Source organism: Anoplolepis gracilipes, chromosome 17 (genome assembly GCF_047496725.1).
Source record: "Anoplolepis gracilipes chromosome 17, ASM4749672v1, whole genome shotgun sequence".
Taxonomy (NCBI): Eukaryota; Metazoa; Arthropoda; class Insecta; order Hymenoptera; family Formicidae; genus Anoplolepis; species Anoplolepis gracilipes.
Genome location: NC_132986.1, coordinates 6977555 through 6991790, shown reverse-complemented (window position 1 = coordinate 6991790; position 14236 = coordinate 6977555). Strand labels below are relative to the sequence as shown.

General features: G+C 31.5%; 1 protein-coding gene across 2 annotated transcripts in view; it reads right to left on the bottom strand.

Moving 5' to 3' along the window:
* Bsk (mitogen-activated protein kinase dJNK) overlaps positions 1-14236 on the bottom strand; it is a 148408-nt gene that overhangs the window by 120501 nt on the left and 13671 nt on the right. For both annotated transcript variants that reach the window (XM_072909905.1, XM_072909907.1), the window contains exon 2: positions 10819-10864. The gene's annotated coding sequence lies outside the window, so the exon portion shown is untranslated. The remainder of the gene's footprint in view (positions 1-10818; positions 10865-14236) is intronic.

The window sequence follows — 14236 nt, the reverse complement described above, 5'->3', positions numbered from 1 at the left end:
CCGATTAAATACTTGCTGTGGGAAACATTGGGAAACACAGATCAAAAGAATTAGGCCATTATAGATTATCGTAGCGTAGAGATGAAAATTTATAAAAATTTTATATACGTATTTTCCTAAATACTGCAAAATGCATACAAATCATTTATAAATTATATTTACTCAATTTAACAATTACATTATATTATAATTTATATGAATCAAATTTGTGTATTATCTTTACTAATTTTTAAAGATTAAATTTTACTTTCCATTATAAAATTCGATGACAAATAGTTATCTCGTGAAGCGACGCTCCTAAAACTAAATTAAAAGCAGTAATCAATGTCATTTTACTCCTGATAATTATCTCGCACCGCAGAAGATTAATAATACATGTATAATTATTCTAATTTCTCTCTAATAAAATATAAAATAAGATTTCATCTTGTCGTTATTACGAATTGTCGCGATTCTCACTGTCAATCGTTTTTCGGTAGAGAGAGTGAGCGTCGCGATTACACGGACCACCTGTCGGTTATTATGGCGACATTGACACGCTCGGATATGACGGTGGCGGCGACGGTGACAGGCTGCTGTTTATTATTGTCTGGCATACTGCGGCTAACGATCCCTATCGCGTCGACACGCGTTAACCGTGAGATCTGGCGGATGCCACAGCAGATTCCTTACGCAGGGCTCTCTTCTCTCCATCACACTTCCCCTCCCCTTTTCCTCCCCTGCCTTCCCTGTCTGTCGAACTACGTCTCGGCATTCTCCCCCTTGATAGTCCTTGGGGAACTACCAATTTGACCGGTCTACATCACAGTAAGTGAGAGCAGAGAGGCGCACATCCCCGAAATTTAACGGTAGCTCTACGCCCAGCGAAAATGATCTTGTCGGACATCGCTATTATGGATGATCCTTGGCATTAAGCCCTTCAAGCTCTATGATATCAATCAAGGAGATTGGATGTCGCAGAATCATTGAAAGCGTGGCTTTCGAAGAGACAATGTGACAAAATCTCATATTGTGCCGATTATAAAACATATTGTGTCCATTTATAAAACATTACTATTAGAATAAGATTTTATTATTATAATATTATCATTGTTAGACTAAAACGTCTAAGGTCGTTATCTTAAAAATCTCACAATTAGTTTATGTTTCAGTCAAATGTATTTAATAATTTTAATATAATAAAATAATTTAAAATATTTGTCTGCAATGTACGATATGTAAAAAAATTAATCCATCAAAAAAATACAATTTCTCGAGTTTACTTTTTACGTAGCAAAATTTAAAACACATTGAAAATTAATATTAAATTAATATTAATATTAAAGAATAAAATGTATATATTTATATTAAATATATAAATTTATATTTATATATATTTATTTATTATTATTAAAGATACACCATAATCCACTTATTAAGATGCTATTCTAAAGCACAAAATATTTTTATAATAAAAAAGCTATTTCTATTTTTCTTTCTATTATAATAGCACAGTCAGCATTTGATTTTCAATGTTAACCGACAGCTGTAAAAACTCTTTTAAATAAAAAAATACTAATACTGTGAAAGTATTTCTATGCTCGGACGTCTTGGATGCAGAACCCAGACCAAATCAGATCGAACTAAAACCAAATTTAAGCGTAAGATCGAATCGTTGAACGTTGACAATAAGAAGCTTACAGAGTTACACGAAGTTTGGACAAAGTTCGGTCTTCTCGGTCAAGCTTTCGATTACGTTTTTTTATTTGTTCTTTCCCGGGAATTCAAATAAATGTCTCTTCATCGTCGAGATTAGATTCCAAGCCGATATGTTTGGGTCTAGTCTTTTCATCAAGAGGGAAACATAAAACTCGCATAGAATGATCAATTAAAACAAACCAATTCTCCTACACAATTTATAAAAATATATATATACATATATATTATGAAAGGTCAGAAAAGTTTTTGTAATAATAGTTATGTATATTATTTGAATTATATAAAGTAAAATAATAATTTTACAAATGTATTGTTGCGTGGTTTCAAAAAATCAAGTGCTATTTTCCCGCTTTTAAGATGATTTCGCTGCTAAATAAATAATAATTCGCGAGATTCATAATGTATTTGATGCTCCTTTTATATATCGGTCAGATTTACCAATTAGATATTGTCCATCGCTCACGATTACAGAAACTAAACTACTACGTAGGATTTGCCCTAGGCAATTTGTATCGAGCTTCGCGCTCGTAAATGCTCGCGTAATTGCGCGTTCGTTTCCAACGCATGGGAGTCGTTATCGTGTTAATAATAGTCACTAGTCATCGTTATTACATTCCTCCGCGATCACGTGAGCCGCCCTCAAGGGTTCCTAAAATCCTTTTCATCCATTTCCATCTCTGAAGGAAATTCATCTACGACGGAAAACATTTACCTTCTAATTATTATTGTCATAGTAATCATGCGTAAATCATGAAACATTATCTGTACAATAGATTCATCAATTTTATCAAGAACACTTTTATTCTAATATCTTATATTTTCTATATCAAAATTAAAATTAATAAAAAATTAAGATAAATAGAATAATGAAATATTTCATTCATTTCATTAACTCTAAATTCCATATCACATTCGAATTATTAAATTATTATAATTTCATTCCAAATATATATATATATATATATAAAAAAAAGAGATTTTATTTTTATCTTTGCGCAATGACAAAAATTTGTCTAATTAGTGACTTGTTCTGGCCGCGTTTTCTCAAACAAGAATTATGGATCATCATCGCGAGACTTTATTATTAATTCACATTCATCTTGCGGTTGCACCGTGGCGACGATTAATTGCAAACGAGTGCACGCGAGAGGGTATCGTCAGCCGAGTGGCTCTTCCGGGCTTCGTTCTGCGCTGACGAGGGAATGTTTATTAATTAATGAAGCGCGCGCGACGTGCATGACTTGAATCGCGAACGACATCCTTCCGCTGGAAAGGCGCGCTTGTGCATGAAGGGGTTCGAACGCTGTTCCCGCTTTATGAAAGCTGGATGGAATATTAATGGAAGAAGAACTAAATAAAATAGTAGTCTAAAACTGGATACGATTGATTATTGGAAAAGCCGGAATATAATTGTTGAATTTTGAAATTAATAATGCATAATCATAAAAATTTCCCGAATCTATAAGTGAATGTTAAAAATAAATTCGATAATCTCAATCATATATACACACACATTCAAACAAAACTTTTAATTTCATATTCAATTTTTGTTATAATTGATTCCAAAATTAAAAGAACTACAATAATCCAATTAAACAAGGAATAAATAAATTTTTGTTACCCTGGTTTCAATTTTCATTAAAAGTATAAAAAAAATATAATAAAAATATTAAATATATTTTATCGCTAGTACTTTGAAAGAATACTGTCAATATATTGAAACAAACGATATCTCAGTTCATTCTTTATATAGTATGTTTTAGAACATTTCTTGATACTACAGCTTCGAATTAAGAAAAATGATCATTGTTTCAAAATAGATACTAACAGTTTTTAGTAGCAATTGAAAGCTAAAAGCTTTCAGCAAATTGAATTTTAAGAACGTAGGTAATAAAATGAAAAATTAAACCAATATACATACGCTTCAAGAATTTTAACATACACTTTAACTTATTGTTAAAAACTGTAAAACAAATATTTAATATTAAAATCTCAAAAATTCCTTATCTTCAGCATAAAAAATAACGGATATTTCTCTCGGATAATATTTTCTTTCTTAGATAACAAACGCACGTAAAATTTTTTACGAAATTTGACAAATATGGTGTAGCTGAAGTTGTTAATGATGCTCGTGCGCGCGAGTTTGCAGGGACAAATAATCCGGCGGAACAAAAGCGGAAAAGAAGCATGCGCGGGGTTGAACGAACATAGAGAGAAGAAAAAGCAGAAAAGAAAAAGAGAATTGCACAACGAAGGTTGGGAAGCAGAATGAGTGAACGAACAACGGGCTGGATGGCTGAAGAGGACGAGGACGAAGGGTAAGCAACGAGATCGATAAAGCAAGATGGCGACGCGCATTGCCGCAGAGTACCGCAGCCTGGCTTTCAACCACCGGATCATCCTCGGCGTGTAGCTTTCACATACACACACGCACACAAATATCATTAAACGGATACAGCGCCGTCGTAATCGCGATACCAGAACACTTTCTCCCGCTGCGTGCTCGCAATATCGCGTGAACACGCGTACCTACTCGAGAAGTCCTCGGTTTCTATCATGTGACCTACTAAATCGTAAAACTCGCTTGACAGTGAAAAAAGACGATCATGTAAGTCGACTTGACATATCAGTGATCGAAGTATACTCATGCTCGGACACTGAATTCCTTGTTTTTCGTTTTTACTTTGATTCTGATCAGATCCATTGTTATACACAAATTTTTCTTTTATAAAAAAAATTTTCAAACGAAATTTTGCGAACATTAACAATTAATTTAATATTAATAAAATTCTTCCTGATTTGCAGCGTTCCTCCTATTCATTATTTTTAACTTATTTCAATTGATTTTTATAATAGTTTTTGTTTTATTCTAATCACATATTTTATCAACAAGTTTCATCTATTCATTTCGAATCCATCTATTTAAAAATTCCTGTGCAAAAATTTCGCAAGCGTTTGAAAATTGAGTGTTTTATTAATTACATGATTTATTACTATACTGTTTTTTCAAATATAATATAATTAATAATAAACAAGAGACATATGTGCATATCTGTAGAAATATGTCATATTTTTTAATTAGATTGATGATCAGAACTCTATAAGTCATATTCAATATTAATTTTAGTAAATGATCATTTTATTGTAGTATATTTAAGCAATCGTTTCGATAAATTAATAAATTCCAATTTTAATAAATATCGATGTCCAACGTGCATATGTTAGTAAAAGCTTACTAAGGCGTGCTTTTAATTTTGATGAAAATATTTTACCGTTTATAAAATAATATAAATCTTATTTTTTACATAAACTAATATTTAATGCATCTGTACTTTAACAGCCAAAGATTCCAAATTAGATTTCTTGTCCGAATTCTATCGGATAGAATCAGTAAGAATTTGATTGCAACAATTTCTTCGAAGTGCATTCCCGCATATTTTACACAACAGCTCCCTCCCAGCTCTATGAATCGCGATTGTGCGATCGAGACGAGATTCGTTTCGCCAAGGGCGAAACATGGGGTGAGAGTCTCGCGCACGCACCGGATGTACGCTGCCACTTGCGGAAAATTGAAACGCTGATACGAGAGTCGCGCGAGATAATTCCGTCTCCCTTCCCCCACCACACTGCACCTGCCATTCACCGAATGCACTCCGCGAATATACTTGCAGACACCTTCGATCCTCGTACGCTCGACTGCTTCCGCGCTCGTGAGAAAAATTCCCGACATCTCGCCAGATGTGACTTCATGTTTTTACTTCAAGCGAAAAAGAGAGATAAATTACAGAGAGATGATAGATAACGGGATGAGAACGCGGACTGTTTTTGGACACTTAACTCTTTAATGGTTATATATGTACTTCCATGGAATATGGACAGAATACATGTGCTGTTATGTATCTTCGATCGATTGTTTAAATTATTAAAAAATGCATTCCTAGGAATATAAAAATTGAACATGTGATGAAATATGCGTTTTCTAATCAACAATGAGATTCAAAACATTTAATTACTTTTTCATATTTTATGGTATTTATTAAAATGGACATTTGAAAGAAAAAAGATAATCTGTTAATTTTAGTTAACTCGATTATCTGACGTCTGCGAAACGCGATTGATCCACGTCTTTATATTTTTGCAACCGTGAACGGTGATGACTCGATTCAAAACCGGATTAAAATGACCATGTCGTTATATAGGGTCGATAAAAGTGAACGTGAGTCGAACGCAATAGAATTCTCAGTAGGCGAATGCTATCCAACGGGAATTTTTTTCACGCCAACGTCTCATCCCCCCACGCATTTATATTCCTTTAGTAAAGTCTTCCTTTACAAAGAAATTACTTTACTACTCTCATCTCAGCATTCAACAAACAATCTCGAAAGAAACGGCAACAACGACGATGAAAACCGTCTCTCTCGCCATAGATTCATATCAGTTTTTATTTCATCATGTTGCAAATCAAGCGTGTTCCCCTCAGGGGAGCCACCCCCTGAGAGAGTGTGAGCCGATTCTCATCGACGTCGTGCGAGTGAAGTCATTACAAGACTTCGGAGTTTATGAGACTCCGAGTGATGCGGCCCCAGAGGGTATTTACGGACGATAGCTGTTCCAGAAGTGCTCGGACCGTTTATAAAGTCCCATCAAACCCTCGGAAGAGAAAACCACCCAACCGCAGTGTCAATCATATTCGCGGAGTCGCAAGAACGTCAGCATGTGTGCACCTTCCTCGACGAGACACAACTTGAATGATATGTAATAAATATTCATGATAGTATCTTTTCCAAATATAGATTTCTCGGAGAGAGCAATGTCGTTTTTTTCTTCGTGGAAATTTAATTAAATGTAAGTTTTATCGCAATACTTCAAATTTTGACTCTAAACGTTTTGATATCTTAATATTGGTAAGTTCTGACAATTACGCGATAAATTTAATTTAAAATCAATACATATTAATTTTGCATGCATTTTTCGAGCTATCAGAATGTAAGGGCAGCTTGTAAATTGCTATTTTATAATATTTTGATCGTTTGTAAAAGCTCTGGAAAAGTGTATCATCAACATAATCGAATGTGTACGAGGTTCGAAAATAAAACAACTTTTTATATCTCTTTGCTGCAATTTATAAAATACTCACATTAATGATAGAACATTGAATATTTATAATATATGTGCGCGTTCCTTTTCATAAAGATTCTGCTCTTTTAATAAAAATGTTACAAATTGAACAAGTTGAAAAGCAAGCTAAAAACTTGTGTCACTTATATTTTCGTAATAAATAAAAATAGCCGCAAAGTTATGAGAACCACTAAAAGGATAATAAACTAAAACAAGCTTCTGTCCCTTCTTGAAACTTTCCAAAACTGTGTTAGGGTCAGATTTGCCCCTGGTAGTTACTTAATACTCCTCAACTTTCCTTCACTGCAATTTCGCCATTTCTCTACGTTATTGCGTTAAGCCCTTCGTCTTTCTAAGAGATAGCTACGAATCATCAATAATACAACACCGTGAATAAACGAAATTCAGCATAAAGGGGAATAACATGTTGCGATGCAAGCAGATCAAACATTGACGAGAAAGCAAAGCAAAGGGCGAACGAGCGAGGCGTGTTGGGACGGTGTAAACCACAAAAGTAAACACGTTTCCTGACATCATTCAGATTATTCAAAATATTATACATATATACATCCATACATACATATATATATATATATATATATATAAAGTGCATAAAACAAGCAAAAGCGGAGTAAATGTGTAGAAAAAAACAACCTTTTAGAGTATATGAATGCCTCCTTTCATATTTCATATTTTTGCGTTTATTCCATCGATCCCATTCATCAACGCTCTCTTGATACACGTTCAAGAATGGCACCGGGATATGCGAGCGCGAACTCTAGCGTTGGTTATTTACAGTAAAGTGTTAAATATGGTTTTCTTTATCTATATATAGAATAAAATGACAGAGTTCGTCATTTTATGAGATGATGTCATATAAATAAAACAAGTATATTATATAATGATATAGATCTCTAATATAAAATCTCTGGTATTAAATGTTATTTAAATACGATGTAGAATTGTACAAACAACTAAATGTGCAGCTAAATTGCTAAATGTGACGCTGCTTTTTGTAAAGAAAAGTAGTATAAAATACGGTAAATTTGTGTAAAATTATTCAAGCAAATCTGCCACATTATAATAACGATTTTGAAGTTGCAGCAAATAGTCATCGCCCTTAATTTTTGTGTCAAAAATTATACAAAGTCTCATACGGTTGATAATTTTGATTCTAATAATAAATTCTTTAATTTAATTTTCTAATTTAATTTCTTAATTTAAAAAAGATGTTTTCTTTTGTTGAAAATATTAAAAGTCATTATTATCTCAATAGATATATACTAGCATTTTGTAATTAAGCTACTTATTTTTTAAATTGAATTGTTAAAGAACTCTTCCTTTCCAGCCGCTTTATAATTCCGAAAAGTATTGATATCTTATTTCTATGGAATTGAAATTCAATCAAAGGTATTATTAAAATTAAGCTCACGAATCACGGGGCATCCATTATATCATTATATGAGAAATATTATCACGAAAACGGCTATCGTTTCAATGGATAAAATTGGTCCGATCAACGGTAAAATAGGTCCGAGAATAGACCGTGCGATTGGTTGAACCGCGGGGAGCAAGAAACTCCGCTCATCCGAGCGGAAGCGCTGGGGGTTTTTCGCGAGGTGGTGTGCCCCAGCGTTTCGAGCAACGCCAGTGACAATATGCAGAGCGCGAGGAGGAGCGTGTGGGTCGACACGCGAAGGTCGCGGAGCCCGAAAATCCATAACCATTCCCATTACGGTCGACACGGGTTTGCGCTTGCGCGAAAACTCTTCTTCTCGGCCCCGAAGAAACGCAGGCTAATGGCCCATCGGTGTCGCGCTGCATTTTTCAACAATTAGAAAAGACATGATTCTACGTGATTTTTAGCAATGCAAGAGATTTTTTCATCCAATAAATTACATACAAATCTTTTTGATAATATAATTAAGATTCAATAAAATAATTGGAAATCTAATTTTAGTACGAGAAGATTTTAATATTTAAGCGTTCACAAGAATTGGCACCAATGAAATTTTCAGATAAAAATGTAAAATTAATAAAGATAATTGTGTGTATGTCTGTGTGTATACTTTCAGTTATCATTCTTCAATAATAAATGTACTTAAACAATTATTAAATAAGCAAAAAATAAAACGGTCTAATTATTATAATATTATTACAAAATATATCACGCTAAAAATTAAATTTTAAAAAACCTGTCGTTAAAGCATAATTATAAAAATAAAATAAATGTAATATTTATAGTATATAATATCATTTTAATTATCTCCAATAATTGAAAATTTCTTATTTCAAAATATTTTTCCACATAAAAAATTCTTAGCAACTTAATAATAAACAAAGACAAAATATTGTTTATACACTTACGTGATTTTTAATTATGAATGTCTCCTGCAGAATTAATTAAAGTAATTATGACATTGCAACACTATTCACACAAAATATAAAAATTATATTTTTTCATTAATAATTTTCATTAGATAATTTTTCATTAATAATTTTCATTAGATAATTTTTCATTAAATAATCAGATAACTATTAAATTAATAATCATTAATAATAATTTCTAATTATCTCAATTAATTCCAATAATGTTTCGATATAACCTATGCACTCTTCAGTAATTAAACAGTACAAAAACGTTAAAAAAAATCATAATAGATCCTCTTTTTGATATAAAGCAAGCACGATAAAAAAATAAACGTCGCTGTCGCTGATTCGATCAATGCGATTGTGTTAGCTAATTAGGAACGGCCGCGTATGATAAAGGCAAAGCTCCACTTAAAAAAAAAAAAAAAAAGAAAAAAAAAAAGACAAAAAGTGGGATATAAAAGAGAAATAATCCAATTTAAAGGTAGACGAACACGTTGTTTCATAGAACTTTGGAGCACCTTTCGCTTTTTATTCGCAAAGCGCTTGATTAGTTCTATTAATTAAGAAACGAACCGAGATGTCTCGAGCTTGATGAAATGGTTTCATTAATTAATTAGTTCAAAGTACAAAAGCAATCTATTATACAAATTTTACAATCATAATTATCGTCGAAAAAATTGCTTCAGCCGAAATAATATCTAAAATTATTTTGTAAAAATTAAGAATTTATTTCTATCCCTACTATTAGACATATATGACACTATACAACGAGTTTGCAAATATACATATTATCGGTTCAGAAAAATATTTATTATAAAATTAAGAATAAAGATAAAATAAAGTATTAAAAGAGAATTTAGCAAAGTACGAATTTTTGCGTTAAGCTGGTATGTATGTTTTCTTATATAGAGGCAAAATAATTATTTATACAATTTACTTTTTAATTATTTAAAAAAATAAATTTATAAAAATAAATTAAAAAATTAGAATAGAAGTATAGATATTACACAATATCGATTTTAGTATTTCAAAAGCTCTTTCTTTGAAAAGCGTGCTCTCGCACGATAACGATCAATGACGTCAAGATACATGTACCGTCGTTCATTACAGGGATGCAAGCCCTGGCTTTAATTACAAGCTCGATGAGCACGTCCAAAGTGTCGCCGCGAAATCTTTCGCGTGTCGCTTCTAATAATCCCTGTCAGTCGACAATTAATTACTCGCAAAATGATAACGTTACTCCACATTACGTCAAGTTCGGAGCATCGTTCAATAATGATCCATTTACTGATATTCGAGATTGGTCTTTGCATTAATCGATAACTCTTATAAATTATGAAAATTTATTAACATTCGAAACCTTCTAGAATTTTAATTGATTTTTCTACTTACTTCATTATTGTAAAAAAAGTGTGTTTCATGATATATCAAATAAATTTGTATTTTCCGAATATATTAAAACTATATTATGTATTAACTTTATTTTTTATCCTTATTCGCAATTTAATTTGTCAAACTCAAATGTCATATCAAGCATATAGTCTAATATTATCTTACGATATAATTGCATAATTGCCTTCATAGAATTACTAGTAACAAATTTCTGAGCGCATGATAAAGATAACTCACCAATTCACGATGCAACGAAGGATTCCATGTTTCTCTTTCTTGATCCCTGCAACAGAGATTTGGATACATCAGTCATAGAAATTAACGAGAAAGACATTCCACAGACGAATGAGCGCTAAAATCAAATAATTACAGTAGATTTAAAGGGAAAAGACAAGGGTCTGTTTCCTTTGTATTCCGGATTGTGATCTAACAAGAGGACGAATGAGGAAAAGGTCTAACAAGGATTATTCACGGATCTAAAGGGCACACCCATTTCGACCTTTTCACAGGGCCGAATCTGTGTATTTTCTCTGAGACGTAAAGATTAAAATTATTAGAAAATTGTATAAAAATATATCTTTCATTATACATAAGACATTCTTATATAAAGAAAATATTTTCTTTTACACTAATCTTTATATTAATATTCTTAAATTTTATTAAGAGAAATTTGAATTTTTACGAAGTAAAATTTAATGTAAATGAGATTGAGACATAACAATTATAATAAACAATTTTATGACAATTTCATAATTTTTACTTTACAATATCTTTAAAAAAAGTGAAAAAATCTACAAATTTATAATCGTATTACTCATTTTACTGGCAACATGATTGATTTTGGAATTCCAAGTTTTATTTTTGTCAAATAAAAAATCATATAATTTTGAGCAAATTTGAAAATCAAACAACCAAATTTTGCACTAAACGTGAGACTTGCAAAAATCCGACCCTGCTTCCCTTTTCTGCCCTACATGGCTTTTGCAAATCCGCGGGGAGACGGTTGTTTTCGCGGGGCGCGTTTTCGATTCCACCAACGAACGAGTCCATCGGGAGAAGAGGAGTGGTCCCGAAGAGCCCTTCTCTTCGTCCTACAGTCGTGGCCCTCGACCGTTCACGATGCATCGTCTAATTGAAAGCGACGTCCAGGGATACGCGGGAACGAGGACGAAGGTGTGGACGCGCTAGGAATGCCGAGGTCCTACTGAAAGGACGAGAGGCTCCGAATAAAAAAGTACGTATCTCTCGGCGAGAGATATACCAACTCGAGCATATACCATGCAAATTGAGTTCGACGCTACTCTCATTCTTTTTCTCCCTCATATCACCGCTTTTTTGTTTGATATTTGATTCAATTATGAAAATTAAACGAACATATCTGTCCAACGGTTTTCAGTAATAAAATGATAAAAGTTGTGATAAAAGTTATCTTCATTACGCTAATAAAAGACTTTCTCGCTAAATACTTAACAAACATATATAGTTACCGATAATGGCACTTTCGCTTAGTTTCAAAAAGTTTTTGTTTGTGCAAAGAAGCTGTCATTAAAAAATAATCTAAAGACGATTACTTTTGTCGTGTTATAATTGTGAAAGAAATTAAGGTTTCAACTTTAAATAGAAGCTATTATCTTTACTAAAATGTTTAATAAATATATGTTAATATGAGCATAATGAAAAATATACCAAAAAAGAATTTATTTTAATTTACTTACGTAAATTATTGTTATTATTTTAAATTGTTATTATTTAAAATTCATATTTTTCTATGAAGAGTAAAGTTCGACTCCACATGCAGCAGCGTAAATTAACGCAGACAAAGACGTTTTGATAAGACGGCGGAGAGGTAACTAATAGCAAACTGCGACGAAAACGTGATTCGTACGCTTGCTAATTGCCATTAGAATCTTATGTGTGATAGAGATAACAACCGCCGATCGATAGTTTCTTGAACTCCAATCTTCGTCGAGTATTATCAAATATAGATAAAATACGTGTCGCAGTTACTTCTTAATCAAAAAGCAATAAATAAATTCTAGCTATCCATCATAAGTATTTTCAATATTCCTAACGTATTTTATAATCCGTACGTATACAATGCAAATATTTCTCACATACTACAAACGAACAATACTATCAATTTCTGTATTAAAAACTTAATTTTTTAAAAATAAGATAAAAAAATTCACATAGATACGTAAATTTTTTGATTAAAAAATATTTAATATAAAATATTAATATAAAATATTTAATATAAACTCATTAATTTACGATAAAATGTATGCAAAATGATCTCACAAGTTCGATTGTCTTCTCTCTTAACAGTTATATCACGAAATCGCGTAATTACACGTATTCGTATTTATCGTCGTCGATGCATGTCGGTGGATCGGCACAATCTGTCACCACAGCAAAACAGCCATTGTCCAATTTAACCGACAACAAGAACGGAAGGGTTTCGAAAAAATAGAGCTCCTTTCATGTGAGAAGAGACTATGTAACAACAATTAAGCATCCCAACATAATTTTTGAGAAGTGTAACTTAAATAATAATATTAATACATATAATAAACAAAAAAAATAATATAATGTATGAAATATAGAATATATATTATAAGAGGTTATTAAACAATTTTTTTATGCTTAAAATTATAATCTTTTTTTTTAAATTGTGAAAGCAAGAGAGTTGTTGATAATATTGTTTTGAAAAAATATATAATACACCTAAATAAAAAACTTATTGCAAAATGGATTTTAAAAATAGAAGTAAGTAATGAATTGATGAATTATAAAAATAACCTTTGATAAATAAAGGTTGTATCAGCTTTAAACATTAATTTAATTTAAGCCTTAATTGGCAAAATACATATTTAATTACGAGATTTTAAAGCGATCGTTTGCTTATTGCTTGCTGTTTGTTTCCCATTCTTACTCCTTGTCGCGTATACGACATAATGGGGAACAATGCAAACTTTAGTTAATGACTACGATAGCCGGCGCGACTACGATGTGTATTCCATATAAAAGTTCACTACTGTAATTAACTCGATTTGACCAAATTAATGAGTCTTTGGCTTAGAGATTATGAAACTCATGCGAAATAACAATACTTTTCTTAATTAAAACATGAAATTATTTAAATTTTGATGTTACAAGCATCGACAAATAAAAAAAAATATAATCAAGTAATCAGTAATTTGCAATCAAAAAATAAAAAATAAATAGAATTAAATGTTACTCGTTGATAAAAAAATTTATAGTATTTTGTGCACGTACTAATAAGGCATCGAAAAAACAAAAAGATAATAAGACGATACACAAGTAAAAGAGAAATCGAATTGACGGTTCTAGGTAAAGATATTAGATGCGATCATATGTATGCAAGAGGTGATGTTGACACTCGATCGAATGCCGTTATGAGAAGGTGAAAAGACGATCTCAATAATCTCGGCCAAAAAAATTTTGCTGCTATTCATTGAAAAGATCAAATAAAAATTCATAAAAAATTGATACACATTCATGATCACATAAACTATGTATATATATATATATATATATATATATATATATATATATATATATATATATATGTATATGTGTGTGTGTGTGTGTATGTAATATTTTTATATTAAAATAAAAATTAAAAAATAAATAT